Source organism: Notechis scutatus, chromosome 10, assembly GCF_049901735.1.
Source record: "Notechis scutatus isolate UNSWTSFEM ecotype Mainland chromosome 10, rNotScu1.2, whole genome shotgun sequence".
Classification (NCBI taxonomy): domain Eukaryota; kingdom Metazoa; phylum Chordata; class Lepidosauria; order Squamata; family Elapidae; genus Notechis; species Notechis scutatus.
In genome coordinates, this window is record NC_142018.1 from 14,322,846 (window position 1) to 14,337,870 (window position 15,025).

Consider the following 15,025-nt stretch of genomic DNA (forward strand, 5'->3'; position numbering starts at 1 on the left):
GTTAGTTGAAGACATTTTGAAAGTAATTGGACTAATAGAAGAAGGCTTCTTAATTTTTCAAGTGTTAGTCCTTCTGTAGCCTGACGACCATTATCAGCAGTCAACAAGAGACCATCAGGAGGAAAAGTAAAACCACTCCTATTTTTGACTAGGTTTTTATTCAACTTAAGAATGACCAGTTACAATGGCACTGAAAAAAGTGACTTATGACTTTTGTCACTTATGACTGTTGCAGCATTCACATGCTCAAAATTCAGAAGCTTTCCAGCCGACTTATTGTTCTAACCTGGTTTCCCAAACACGACAAACCCTCTGATGTGAACACAAAAGATTCCTTTATGGAATGCCGGCACCCTGGCAAAAAGTTTCTCTCTCAGGCTAACAAGTCCTTCTGGTTGGAAGATGAACAGTTGTCTGCCACACCTATTCATCTCTGCCCTTTTATCCCCAGAGCTTGGGTGGGGCTTCGCTAGCAACAGTGGCTCTTCTGTCCCAAGGATCGGCCCATAGATCTCCACTGCTCTCCTCTCCTCTGCTTTCTGTGCATCTGCGTGTCAGGCACTGGACCCAGCTGTTCCTCCTCTTCCTCATCAGCCACCTCCAGACCTGAGGGCTGTTGACTCTCCATCTGAGGGCTGATGGATGGCCCAGTCTCTCTCTCTCTCTCTCTCTCTCTCTCTCTCTCTCTCTCTCCTCTCCCTCTCCCTCCTCTCTCTCTCTCCCTCCCTCCCTCTCTCTCTCTCTCTTCTCTCTCTGTGAAAGCTCCATTCCCTCTTACCCCTCGGAGCTCTCAGGTTGCCTTGATGCTGACCCTGTCTGCCCACGTCTCCTCCTCCTCCTTTTCCTCTCTGATTCAGCCGCTGGAGGGGCTGGCAGCCAACAGGCCACAACACTCATATTTATGACTATGGCAGCATCTCTTGGTCATGTGATGTCCTTTTGCAATGTCCTGACAAGCCAAGTCAATGGGGAAACCAGGTTGACTGGACAACTGCATTACTAATTTAGCAAGTACTATGATTCTACTTAATAATTATGGCAAGGAAGGTTGTAAAATAGGACCAAACTCACTTAACAACGGTCTTGCTTAAATTTTGGGCTTAGTTGTGTACAGGGATGTTGGAACCTGTAACCATTTAAGACACCTCAAATGGAAAGCAGTTGGAAATTAAGTTTTAGGAGGTTATATTAATCCAGCTCAATCATCTAAGGTTTGTTGCCTTTTACCAGTGACCAGAAAAGGAACTACTATAAAAGTAAAATATGATGATTCAACTACCTGAAAGGAACAGAAAAACAGATATATATCCATCTTCCCCTCCCCACACCTTTCTTCCATACCTCTTTGAAAGTATTAAAGTGTCAGATTTTTTAAATAAAAAAATCAATGTTTATTTATTTATTTATTATTCAATTTATATAGCTACCTGAACAGAGCTTGGATAAAACATAAGCCGGTTTCATACAAGTAGCGCAAATGAAGCAATAAATAAATAAAATTTCTATCACTGCAATCTATAAAACAGACTTTAGCCTGTTTGATTTTAATTCCTCTTGAATAAATAGAAAACTCCTAAAGTGGTTATAAGTCATGAGTGGTGTTAGATACACAGTCCATTAAACCTATAATTTATAAGTTATTAGATTGCCTTACAAGGTCAAGGTTTTTTTTTTCCCCTTTCCTTTTCCATCAAAGGTGGGGGTGGAAAATTTAGATGAGAATCTGCCTCATAAGGTCTCAACCGGCAAAGATTTTAGGGAGGAAACTTTCCCAGTTTTACCTAAAGATCTTGAGAATTCCACTGTGCAAAGGAAGTGTTATTCCACTATGTAGCAGTTCTCATCAGGGTTGCTTCTCCAAACAAACCTTCGTAGTCTTCACAGAACACTTCGGAGAGTAACAAAACGGTTGGTTGGTTGCTATCTACCTCCCACGTCCTGCTCACGTATACTGTACTGTTTGAAATTATGAGGTGGGTTGATATTTTTCTTTTATGATCATGAAACCACCTTAACTAGAATCAGTTAAAACTGAATATCCGGTGATATGTGAGTATTTTCCTTTCTCAACATTATTCTTTTTGAAGCCTCAAATTTCAGTTCAGAAAAGGAAGGAAAGAAGGGAAAGAGGGAGGGAGGAAGAAAGGAAGGAAGGGGAGAGGAAGGAAGGGGGAGGAGGAGGAAGGTAAGAAGGAAAGAAAGAAGGAAGGAAGGTTCTTCATGAGAAGGGAAAGAAGGGGGAGAGAGAGGAGGAGGTGGAAGGAAGGGAAGGAAGGAAAGAAAGAAGGAAGGAAGGTTCTTCATGAGAAGGGAAAGAAGGGGAGAGAGAGGAGGAGGTGGAAGGAAGGGAAGGAAGGAAAGAAGGAAGGAAGGTTCTTCATGAGAAGGAAAAGAAGGAAGGGGAGTGGAAGGAAGGGGAGGAGGAGGAAGGAAGGAAGGAAGGAAGGAAGGAAGGAAGGAAGGAAGGAAGGAAGGAAGGAAGGAAGGAAGGAAGGAAGGAGGAAGGAAGGAAAGAAGGGTCTTAATGAAACGGGAGAGAAGGAAGGAAGGGGAGAGGAAGGAAGGGAAGGAGGAGGAGGAAAGAAGGAAGGAAAGAATGAAGGAAGGATCTTAATGAGAAGGGAGGGAGAGAAGGAAGGAAGGAAGATGAAGGAGAAGGAAATTATGGAAACACATATTACTGTTTAACTGTGGCTTAGTCAACACACTAATCATTGAGTAACCCAAAGCTTGACACTGTATAAACACACCATAGATCCAGAAGCACGTGTGAAAATGTTCTTGTTTGTCCACAAACGTGAGACAGTCGAATTGCAAACTCAAAACTTTGGAAAGTGTACATCTGAGACAACCAAGGAGACGCTGGTTTAAATAAAACATTTCCATCCTCAAAGAGTAGCATTTTAAGATTTCTAAAGCCTCCTTCCAAAATGAATATGCATAGTAGACAATAGCTAATAGCCGCATAATTTAATTGTCAGGAGTAGTTTGCTTCATCTTGAATAAGCATATGCATATATACGAATGTAAATGTTGCAGGCATGTTTTAGCATCGGTTCATGGTATCATTACTTAACTCCAGTTAACAGGCAAGGAGGCATATTCCGAATCGACGAGAGATTTGAACCATTGTTAAGGACAGTCCTGCCTACCAAAAATCACAAGAGACTAATGAGAGTGTCAACAACTGCCATCCGGTTTTATATCAAGTATTATACTAATACTGCAGCCCTCTCTACTCGAAAAATAAATCTGCCTATCCATCTGTCTCCAACGTTGTCAGCTTTTCAGAAAAAAGTTGAAAATAGAGCTTTGCTTTGAGGATGAAGGCTGGTCTTGAGGAACTGATGCCACATATTGTTTTGGGATGTTTTAAGCAATTTATTTGAATGCGTTTTTATGGCCAGCCATCAAGAGACTTCTGTGATTGCAGCGGAATACCAATGTGATGAATCCCCCCCATAAATAAATAAATCTCACCAACAGCCCTGATTGGAATGCACATTAATCACATTCATTTGTTCCTCAATCTCTAGCCATTAGATCACGAGAGAAGAAAAGGAGGGGAGAGAAGGAGGTTGGGGAGAGCTACGGCATGCTAATTTTCATTTGGATCCAGGGAATTAATTTTCGGGAAATTTCCTTCCTCCTAGATCAAAGGCTTGGAGAGTGATGAGCAAACTCCTTCAGGACCCATTGGGATAAATAGCCAAGTTATACAACGTCTTTATTTCAAATGAGCTATGTGAAACAGAGTGGTGGGAAGAGATATTCACCACTGAGTGGATTAGCCCATTAGTTTTGGATCAAAAAAAAAAAAAAAAAAATAGCATGACAGAAACTCAATAGAAAGCAACTCAGTTCAGCTGAGAATTCTTTGAATCGCAATTAAAAGAGGAATGAACAACATTGTATGAACAACAATGAAAGAAAATCTCATTTGAATCACAGTTGATTCCTGGTGACCTTATCACACATCCGTGTAGTTGTCTTGGCAATGATTACCTCCTTGATTTTTTTAAAAAACAAGTTTATTTATTAAATATACAGGCTTCCCATCTCCTCAGTAAGGTGACGCTGGGCAGCTTACAAAGAGCAAAAAGGGAAATATAAAAGCAACTGAGATTTTAAAAAGTATATAAAAACCAGAAGCGCTGTTTGGAGGATTCGAAGAGTTGAAGTCTATGCATTTTAAGTTGCCAAGATGCAACAGCTGTTGCATCTTGGAGCATATGAGAGAAACATGAAAAACGGTTGCAGGAACTGGGCATGGCTAGTCTAGTAAAGAGAAGAGAAGGACCAGGGGAGACATGATAGCAGCATTCCAATATTTGAGGGGAGAGGAGGAGGGGGTCAAGCTATTTTCCAAAGCACCTGAAGGCCAGACAATGAATAATGATCAAGGAGAGATTCAACCTAGAAATAAGGAGAAGTTTTCTGACAGTGAGAGCAACCAATCCATGGAGACTGGATTGCCATCTGTCAGAAATGGTGTCGGGTCTCCTACTTGGATGGGAGGCTGGACTAGATGACCTACAAGGTCGCTTCCAACTCTTGTTATTCTACAGAAGACTTGAAGATGCCGTCTCAAATCTACTAGAGTCCCTCATGAGTGAAACAAAAATGCACTTCAATTAATCTTCTATCATTTAAAAAAAGCAAACCCTCTTGAATCATTAAAAAGGTCAGAAACGGTTATACAATCGATGAACTATTAATGTCTCTCCTTACCATCTCTTCAACCCACGATGTAAAAGACTACAGGTAGTCGTCAATGTATGACCATAACGGAGCCCAAAATTTATGTTGCTAAGTGAGAAATTTGCTAAGTGATTTGGACCCCATTTTACAACTTTCCTTGCCACTTTTGTGACGTGAATCACTGCAGTTGTTAAATTAGTAACAACGGTCGTTAAGTGAATCTGGGTTCCTCTTTGACTTTGCTGGTCAGGAGTTTGCAAAAGGGGACACTGCCACTGTCATAAATGTGAGTCAGTTGTCAAGCATCCAAATGTAAATCAGGTGGGGGGGCTCTGCAATAGTCATAAGTGGTTCATAAGTCACTTTTTTCAAAAGGTGACTAAAAAAGAACTGCAGTGGTGGGATTCATTTTTTTTTTACTACCGGTTCTGTGGGCGTGGCTTGGTGGGTGTGGCTTGGTGGGCATGGGAGGGGAAGAATACTGCAAAATCCCCATTCCCTCCCCACTCCACTAACCTGCTTTCCAGCTCCGTTCTCTTGTTCAGGGCAACAAAAGAAGACCTAGCCAATCAGGTGCGACTCGATGGGAGGTGGAGAATAGATGGGGGCGGGGCCAGTCAGAGGTGGTATTTTCCGGTTCTCCAAACTACTCAAAATTGCTGCTACCGGTTCTCCAGAACTGGTCAGAACCTGCTGAATACCATCTCTGGAAGACTGCCTGTATAAAGTAAAAAAAAAAAAACCAAACCAAAAACAGAAATCAGCAGACTCCACATCATACTAAAAGCATCAGATATAATGCATTCGACATTCAGCAATATTTATTGTGATTTCTACCCAATTTTGTTTATGGATTGTTTACTCCTTACATTGACTCCCCGGCATTCTGAAAAGAAAAACAAAAACAAATAAGAACTCCATCTTCATATTGAAAGTTTGCAGGAATCGTAATCTCTCTCCTTGTTCATTTCCCTCCACACACATGAGTAACATATACAGTTAAGTGGTGATGATTAAGATTGCAAAAAAAAAAATGGTTTTCTTTAGGCAAAGGAACCCATTTACAAAAATGGTTTTCCTTGCAACTCTGTTCCATATTTATAGCTCCCTATAGGATCTTTAAAAGACCAGAATATCATAAATAGTGATTTACAAGCTATTTTTAATCTTGGTTACAGAAAGCAAAACACTAAATGAGTGTGGTGCCAACATTTCTCATGTTTTTCCTCTAACATTCATAGTCCCTTTGATGGAAGTGAAATCTATTTAGAGGAATTTATTCCTCTATTTATTTCCAGAGCGGCATGGTGGCTTAGAGATGAAGACGCTCACATCCCACTAAGAAGGTTGAGAGCTCAATCCTAGGCAGTGACAGATGTTTCTCTATCAGGGCGCAAAGAGAAAATATCTGCTGTGAACTCCACATAGGACTCAGGAAGGGCATCCGGCCAGTAAATGCTCAGCTCCATTCCATTGACCCATCCCCACCCCAAAGCAAGGGATTACAGGATTATAAAAAGAAAACCCTCTATTTATTTCCAATGGAGAGGCTCTAGTCTTCTGGTTTTTAAGCTAACACCTGAACCACTACATCAAATTCTCTCTTTCACCAAAATTTCACCAGATTTCCTTTCCTTTGGGAAAAAAAAAAGAGGTGAAAACAAAATGTCCAAAGATGAGTGTTTCTTATCAAACTGAAGTAGAACTGAGGAAGAATTTTCTGATCTTGGTTTTGACTGCTCCCAAGATCTCTCCTCATCAACTTTGTTCATGGGGTCTTCATCATGCAACTTGAGTGAATTAAATAATCTAAAATCACCCAAATGCTGCCAAATCATAATTTTTTTATGATTATGGATTAGGAGTGTGTTGCTTAGAGCTTCTCAATATTAAGTATTAAAGAGGCAATAAGTTGGAGCCAGGGTCTTATTTCTATTTTTTATTCAGGGTTAAATATTTTGGACATTGAATCCAGGACTGATGGAAAGAGGTTGCATAGATGCTGCATTTCCTTCCCTATCTAACAGTTTTCTCTGTATTCAGCTTGTCCATTTTTTTTTCTCTCAGATTAATAAAGAGATTGACTTGCCATATATCCTCAAATACCTTCCCTCACTTTCATCAAAGACTGTCTGTGAGAACCAAAGTATACATGTGCTAGCAAGTCCTTTGGAAAGAAAGTCATTGATTTTATAATCCCATCAATAACCAGAAGCTCAAACCTGCAGGCCATTTCACATCAAAAGTGCTTTGCATCTATGTAACAAAAAGAAAAAAAGAAAAGAAAAAGAAAGATCGAAAACACATTTGTGTATTTCTTATGGAACTCTTCTTCCATTGGAAGAAGGGGACATATGGCTGTTGCTGTCTTTATCCAACAGTGGAATACTTTAATCTGTGCAGAGCAATATTGTTTCTGGGTTAGCTTCGTTATACCATATAGAGAGGTCTGAAGTTACCCCCTTGGTTTTTTTTGGATTAATTTTGGGAATATGAGCTGGAAATGCTGTCCTTTGAATTATCTCCTTTTTTTCATTTGATTAACTGAAAACATAAACTATTCTGTATCATCTGGGTTTAATTCACCATTTAAAAATGGAATCATAATGATGACATTTTAATAGCTTGTGATATAGATGGGCAGAGAGAAGGAACAAGAGAAAAGAGAGAGAGAACAAGAAAAAAAAGAGAGAAAAAAAGATAGTAGATGAAGATAGCAATAGCAATAGCATTTATATACTGCTTCACAGTGCTTTACAGCCCTCTCTAAGTGCTTTACAGAGTCAGCCTATTGCCCCCAACAATCTGGGTTCTCATTTTACCCACCTGGGAAGGATGGAAGGCTGAGTCAACCTTGAGCCTAGCGAGATTCGAACTGCCAAATTACAGGCAGCCGGCAGGCAGCAGAAGTAGCCTGCAATACTGCACTCTACCCACTGTGCCACTACAGCTCATGATGATGATGTCACAGAGAGTAGATAGATAGATAGATAGATAGATAGATAGATAGATAGATAGACAGACAGACTGTAGATAGAAAGGAGATAGATAGATGGATAGATAGATAGATAGATAGATAGATAGATAGATAGATAGATAGATAGATAGATAGATAGATAGATAGATAGATAGATAGATGGATGGATGGATGGATGGATGGATGGATGGATGGATGGATGGATGGATGGATGGATGGATGGATGGATGGATGGATGGTTGGATGGATAGATAGATTGATAGATAGATAGATAGATAGATAGATAGATAGATAGATAGATAGATAGATAGATAGGTTTGTGTGTATGTGTGTGTGTGAGAGAGAGAGAGAGAGGAAGGAAGGAAGGAAGGAAGGAAGGAAGGAAGGAAGGAAGGAAGGAAGGAAGGAAGGAAGGAAGGAAGGAAGGAAGGAAGGAGATTTCCACTCAGCAGTAGACACCTGGTACCCATTAGCAACTTCCCATGGTTTAGATTCTATGGCCTTCTCAAAGCTGTACATAAATGCAGTTGGCCGGAGTATCTATTGTCTTTCTCCTTTTCTCTTCTTTCTTTCCCCAATAATATAAAGAGCTCTACATGTTTTCAAGGCCAGTTTTGAACCACAGCTACTGCTTCTGTTTCTGCAGTGAAATTGAAGGACACATTTGGGTGCAATATTAAATATCACAATCAGCAGCAATCTGGGCATTTCCTATCACCAGCTCATTTAAGCAAGCAGGCACTGACTTCTTAAGACCTTGATATGCTTGTCATTCTGATGAAGCGGATTCAAATAACTGAATTCATTTAAGTGTCTGCAAACAATAGATTATTAATATAAAAACAAAAAAAGCATCCTTATGTGATCTCAAAACTTTGTCTGGAAGGAGAAAATAAATTACAAATAACCACCATGCACTCTTATCAACTTTTATTGATGGTCTGATATTTTTCCTCAATGAACCCATAACTTGATAGGTGATATATCACTCACTCCGGTGTTGGGTTTGTCAAACTTTCTCTGACTGAAAATAATTTTTTGCTTGGCACAGATTCTCCAGCTCTCCACCTTCCTTGCTAAACCCAAAAGTTGTCAAAGAAACTGCTTGGTGCACAATTTATTCAGATTCAGCCTCATTGTGGAAAAACCTTCATCCGGAAAGTTGTTCCAAAGAATCTGACAAAGTTTGCCTACCTTTTAAGAATGCTTCACACATGGATGTGTGTGTGTGTGTGTGTGTGTATACAAGTGTGTGTGAGCATATATACACCCATATAGTATATATTTACTTAAGAATGCTTCACACATGGATGTGTGTGTGTGTGTGTGTGTACAAGTGTGTGTGAGCATATATACACCCATATAGTATATATTTACTTAAGAATGCTTCACACATGGATGTGTGTGTGTGTGTATACAAGTGTGTGCGAGCATATATACACCCATATAGTATATATTTACTTACACACACACACACACACACACAACAGAATTTGGAATGGAATGGAATGTTCTTCTTCAGAAATGTTTTCCCAGTTAGTTCCTTTGAAGGAAAGTGACATAATAATAATTAGCTTGAAGATGATGATGATGATGGCTATATTGATGATGATGACAATATTGACAATGATGATAATGATAGATTGAAGCAAAATAAACTCAGCATTCCCTACCCTATCAATGACATCACTGATTTTTACAATAAGCCAATAGCAGAGAAATGGAATCCATACCAAGAACTCTCCTCTTTGCTTTCTTAACAGCTTGTCCACACTCATTCACAACCGTCATCTTTGCAAGATGACAAGGAAGTGTTATTTTTAAAACAAATGTAAAAAGGTGGGCCTGCGATCCATTTTACTGCAAAGTCTCACCATTTATTTTTATTTGTTTCATTTTTGGCCTTCCACCACCCCATCAATTGGAAACTCTCTCAGAAGCCTTGCTTAGAACTGACAACCTGGTTTGTGACATTCTCATTAAAGTTCTGGGTTTTTTGAAAAGCTGGCAGGCATAGTAAACAACTCGGGATGTTTTGTTGCTGATGTTGTTGTTGGTTACTGACACAATGCAGCGTGATGAATCCCAGATTTGTTTACTAAAACATACGCATTAGTATGGTACGCATTTATTCCAGTCACTTTTAATGTCCAGAAATCTTTATTATCCCTTTGGCATTTTGTTTTATTTTCAGCTTAATTGCCTATTGATGTCAAAGTGGATTTTTCTGATTTCTTATTTAAGTCTCTTAGTTGTCAGTATAGGGAAGGAGAGAGAAGAAAAAAAAGCCAAACCTTTCCCTTTTTACTTTCCTTCGCTGCTTCCAACTCTTCTTTGGGAGCGATGTTATTTTTTTGTAAGTTTAAATTCCAGGGTACCTTAGTTGTTGCTTTTACAATTTAACCCAGTCAGCCAAGACTTTCACTTCTTATCTTCCTCCTGCACATTCTTTTCCAGTCGAGTTCTTCTTTGTGGTGGCCATTTCTGACCACCACTGCAACCGCCTTCGGGAAAGGGAGTAATGGCCAGCTGAGGAGGAGAGATGCAGCTCTCCTCAACCCTGCTGGCAGTCTCTCCCCTCTTCACCACCTCTACAGGGTGGCTTAGCCCCGAAACCAGCCGGCTCGGGGCGCTCCAGCAGCAAGCCCAGACCGAAATCGTGCACGATCGCGGATTTCTGTCTGTCGCCGAAGCCCTTCAAACTGGAAGTCATTCCAGTCACTTTTCAAGGATCGTTTCTTAGACACAATAAGCATAACACAGTTAGTATATAAAAATAATGGGATTCAGGGGTGGGATTCTACCAGTTCGGACCGGTTCTATAGAAACTGGTTGTTATGATTCTCCGCAGTTTGGAGAACCAGCAAATCGTGCCCCTGGCTGGCCCCGCCCCTCTCCATCTGCCCCTCCCCTCCCTCACCCAGTCCCTCCTTATCACTCCCTCCCTCACTCCCTCCTTATCACGCATGACTGACATCACATGCATGCCTGACAATGCTGACTGCATTCTCCCCAGCCCAGCCACTGGTTAAGGTATTTCTTTTTTTCCCCTCCTGACAATTAGCTCTTCTGATGATCAGCTGGGCCGGAAAATGCCCTCACTGTCTTACTGCTTTGCCCAGGAGGCATTCCTGAGGCCCAAGAGCCCCAAAAACAGGGGGAGGAGTTTGCTGCAAAAAGACAAACCATACACACCCAGTCACATGGCCACGCCCATCCAGCCATGCCCACAGAACCGATTGTTAAAAAATTTGAATCCCACCCCTGATGGGATTGTTTATTTTCCATGTATTCTAAGTCCTCAGAGCTGCAGTTAGATTAACAACTCTTAACACCCTTTTGGCTATGTAGTTAAAGTGGGCTCTAGCACTTAGATCATTAGAGATGAGTACTCCAAGATCCTTGGCAGAGTTTGGATCATCAACAAGGTCTTGACTATTCAGCCTGTATTTTATTTTCTGTTTTTTTTTTTTTTTGTTTTTTTGTCAATATGTAAGACACAGCATTTATTGAAGTTGCCATTTGTTTGAATATTCCAATACATAGTCAAGGTCTTTTTGAAGGGTAGCAGTATTATCTGTAGTGTTGAATAGCTTTACATCATCAGCAAAGAGAATGCAGTTGCTCTTAATATGATCACAGAGGTCATTTATGTAGAGTATGAAAAGAATTGGTCCTAGAACATTGCCTTGGGGGACACCACTGTTCACAGGTACAGAATTTGATAGGACGCTCCCAATTTTGACCATTTGTTGTCTGTTTGACAGGAATGCTTCTATCCAGTTATGCAGGTGTCCAGAGATACCGTAAGATTTTAGTTTTAGGAGTAGTTTGTCGTGTACCACTGAATCAAAGGCTTTACAGAAGTCTACGTAGATTGCACCTATTGCTTTGCCCTGATCGAGTTGTGTAGTCCATATGTTTTTGCAGTGTAAGAGTTGCAGATTACATGATAGTTTTTTCCTGAAACCAAATTGTTTATTAGAGAGTAGGTTGTTTCTAAGCGGAGGATGATGTATTGGTTAATAATTGATTTCATGACTTTACAGGTGACGCAGCATAAAGAGATTGGTCTGTAATTTTCAACTAGGCTGGGGTCTCCCTTTTTGAAGATGGGGATGACCATGGCTTGTGACCATAGTTTTGGCAAGGAGTTGGTCCTGAAAGATTTTTCAAAGATTATGTTTAGAGGTTCGGCTATGACAGCACATAGCTTTTTAAAGAAGTAGGTACATATTCCATCCGGTCCAATAGATAGAGATGGTTTTAGACTGCATAGTGCTTTTTCAACATTGTCTTCTGTAAAATCGATGTGTATTAGATAATTGTAGTTGTCTAACATAGAAATATTTTTGAATGCAGCATCTCGCCAAAATCCAGAAGAGAAAAAGCAGAGCATTTCAGCTCTACCCATTGCTTGACCCATTTTTCATGCCTATGGTATTCAACATATATTCAATATTCAAAAATATTAAGTCCAGCCTGTAGCCCTAAAAGGTTATTCAACCAGTGAGAGCAATGGAATAGTTTGTCTTCAGAAGTTGTGGGAGCTTCATCACTGGAAGCTTTCAAGAGAAGCCTGGACTGCCCTCTGTTAGAAGTGGTGTAGGGTCTCCTGCTTGGACTAGATGACCTACAAAGTCCCTTCCAACTCTGTTAACCTGATCAACACCAAAACATAAGATGAGCAAATTAAGGCCCCAAACCTGCCATGAACCAGCTTAGGACTATTTATCCAGCTGGGAGAGTTTTGACCAAGTTAACATCTTGTTACAGGAAAGACTAGAACGGGGCAAGATATTTTATCATTAGTTGACAATTTTAATAGTGTATTGGTGATAGAGGGGGCCTAATGGCCTAGCAGTTAAAACATTGGGCTCTTGACAGTTTGAGACCCAAGCATGGCAGAACAGGGTAAGTTCCTGTTCTTGCCTCAGTTCCTGCCAAGCTAGCAGTTCAAAAGCATGCAAATGAGAGGAGATAAATAGTTACCACTTTGGCGAGAAGGTAGCACTGCCCTGTGAGGCTTGGCGTATAGTCATGCTGGCCACATGACCACGGAAGTGTCTTCGAATAACACTGGATTACTTGGATAGGAAATGGAAGTGAACACTGCCCCTCTAAAATCAGATATGACTGCACAGGGGAAACCTTTGCCTTTGCCTATTGATGGTGTGTTGTGAAGAAACATGCTGGCCCTATCTGCCCAATCCCTCATGGTCTAAATCAGGGGTGTCAAACTCAAGGCTGGATCATGGGGTGCTTAGATATGACCCATGGGGCTATCCTGTAAATAGTAATGGACCGGCCCATGGTGCCTCTGCCAGCGAACATGGAGCTTGAGAGGGGTATGTGTGGCCCTCCCGGGCTCTGTTTTCATAGCAGAGGAGGCTGTCACAGCTGAAAATGGAGCCTGGGAGGGCAATGGATTCCCCCAGCCCCGCCTGGGCCATCACAGGTGCCCCCGACATGAGTGACATCGATCTGGCCACGCCCATCCAGCCCCTCCGAGGTCAAACGCAACCCTGATGTGGCCCTCAATGAAATCAAGTTTGACACCCCTGGTCTAAATCAAGTGGGTATGGTAATTATAGCACCAAAGGAAAGGATGGTGATCAATGGCTCTTCCAGTGACATAACAAAGGAGATGAGGCCAATAAGTTTGGTCCAGCTTCTCCCACTCACATAAATACAATCATCATAGAGGAGACCTTACCTGAAAAGAATTATGAATGCGGTCTGTTGACATAATTTACTGTTCTGCTTATTGGAGACATATAACCAGAGGTGGTATTCAGCAGGTTCTGACCAGTTCTGGAGAACCAGTAGCGGATATTTTGAGTAGTTTGGAGAACCGGCAAATACCACCTCTGACTGGCCCCGCCCCATCTATTATCTGCCTCCCAAGTCCCAGCTGATTGGCTGGGTTTTCTTTGGTTGCCCTGCACAGGAGAACGGAGCTGGAAAGCAGGTTAGTGGGGTGGGGAGGGAATGGGGATTTTACACTAACCTTCCCCTAGAGTGAGGTGGGAATGGAGATTTTACAGTAGCTTACCCCTGCCATGCCCACCAAGCCATGCCCATAGAACAAGTAGTAAAAAAAATTGAATTCCACCACTGCACATAACACACTAGAATAGAATAGAATAGAATAGAATAGAATAGAATAGAATAGAATAGAATAGAATAGAATAGAATAGAATAGAATAGAATAGAATAGATGGAAGGGACCTTGGAGGTCTTCTAGTCCAACCCCCTGCTTAGGCAGGCAACCATTTCAGACAAATGGTTATCCAACATCTAAACAGGGTTAAGTGATTTTTGGATCACTGTCTTGTTGGAACCCAGCCATTGTTTCAGCGTGTTGGTAGATCCAGACCATTGTGTTAAACTAAAAAGTGTTTATACTTTTTATGGGTAGATGAATGTAGCAACTGTTTCATCTGGGATTACAAATTGGCATGCTGTATGAATTCATCCAGTCAGCAAAGAAATACTGGCTGAGTTCAAACATTCCTTTGAGCTATGGATTTGTTTGTTATCCCTGGTTTATTAAAAAGTAACTACTGTATATTACTATATATTTTCTTCTTTTTAGTTTGTATAGTAAGCTTTTTTAAGTTTACCACTTGTGCAAATTTAGAATGAAATATATATGCTTGGTTCTTAATTGCTATTATTTAAAACCCTGAATAAAAAGTGTAATTTAAAAAAAAAACACCATGTAAAGGTCCTTTTTTCAGTTGCTGTATAAGAGGTTCTCTTTAATTGTCTTTTAGTTCTCAGATTTGGCACTCAGACAAGGTCTTCTGGTATCTCATTGTCCTTATCGGAGAGAGATTAAGTGTTCATTAATTGGCAGCCATTCAGAGCTCTGGCTGGGGTGAGAAGTTTCTGACTCAGCACCTTCGGATTTTTCCTCCACAGCAAAATTTGTGTTTATCGGATCTTGACCTTTGCCAAAGATTCAAAGAACTAAATGATATACAGTATACCTATAGATAGGATTGGATTGGATTGGGATAGGATAGGATAGGAATAGGAATAAAATAAGAATAGAATAAGAATAAGAATAAAAATAAGAATAAGAATAAGAATAGAAGAATAGAATAGAATAGAATAGAATAGAATAGAATAGAATAGAATATAGAATAGAATAGAATAGAATAGAATAGAATAGAATAGAATAGTAGTAGGGTGGGTAGGAAGTAGAGTAGAGTAGAGTAGAGTAGAGTAGAGTAGGGTGGGGTAGAGTAGAGTAGAGTAGTATAGAATAAGAAGCATAGAATAGAATAGAATAGAATAGAATAGAATAGAGAATAGAATAGAATAGAATAGAATAGAATA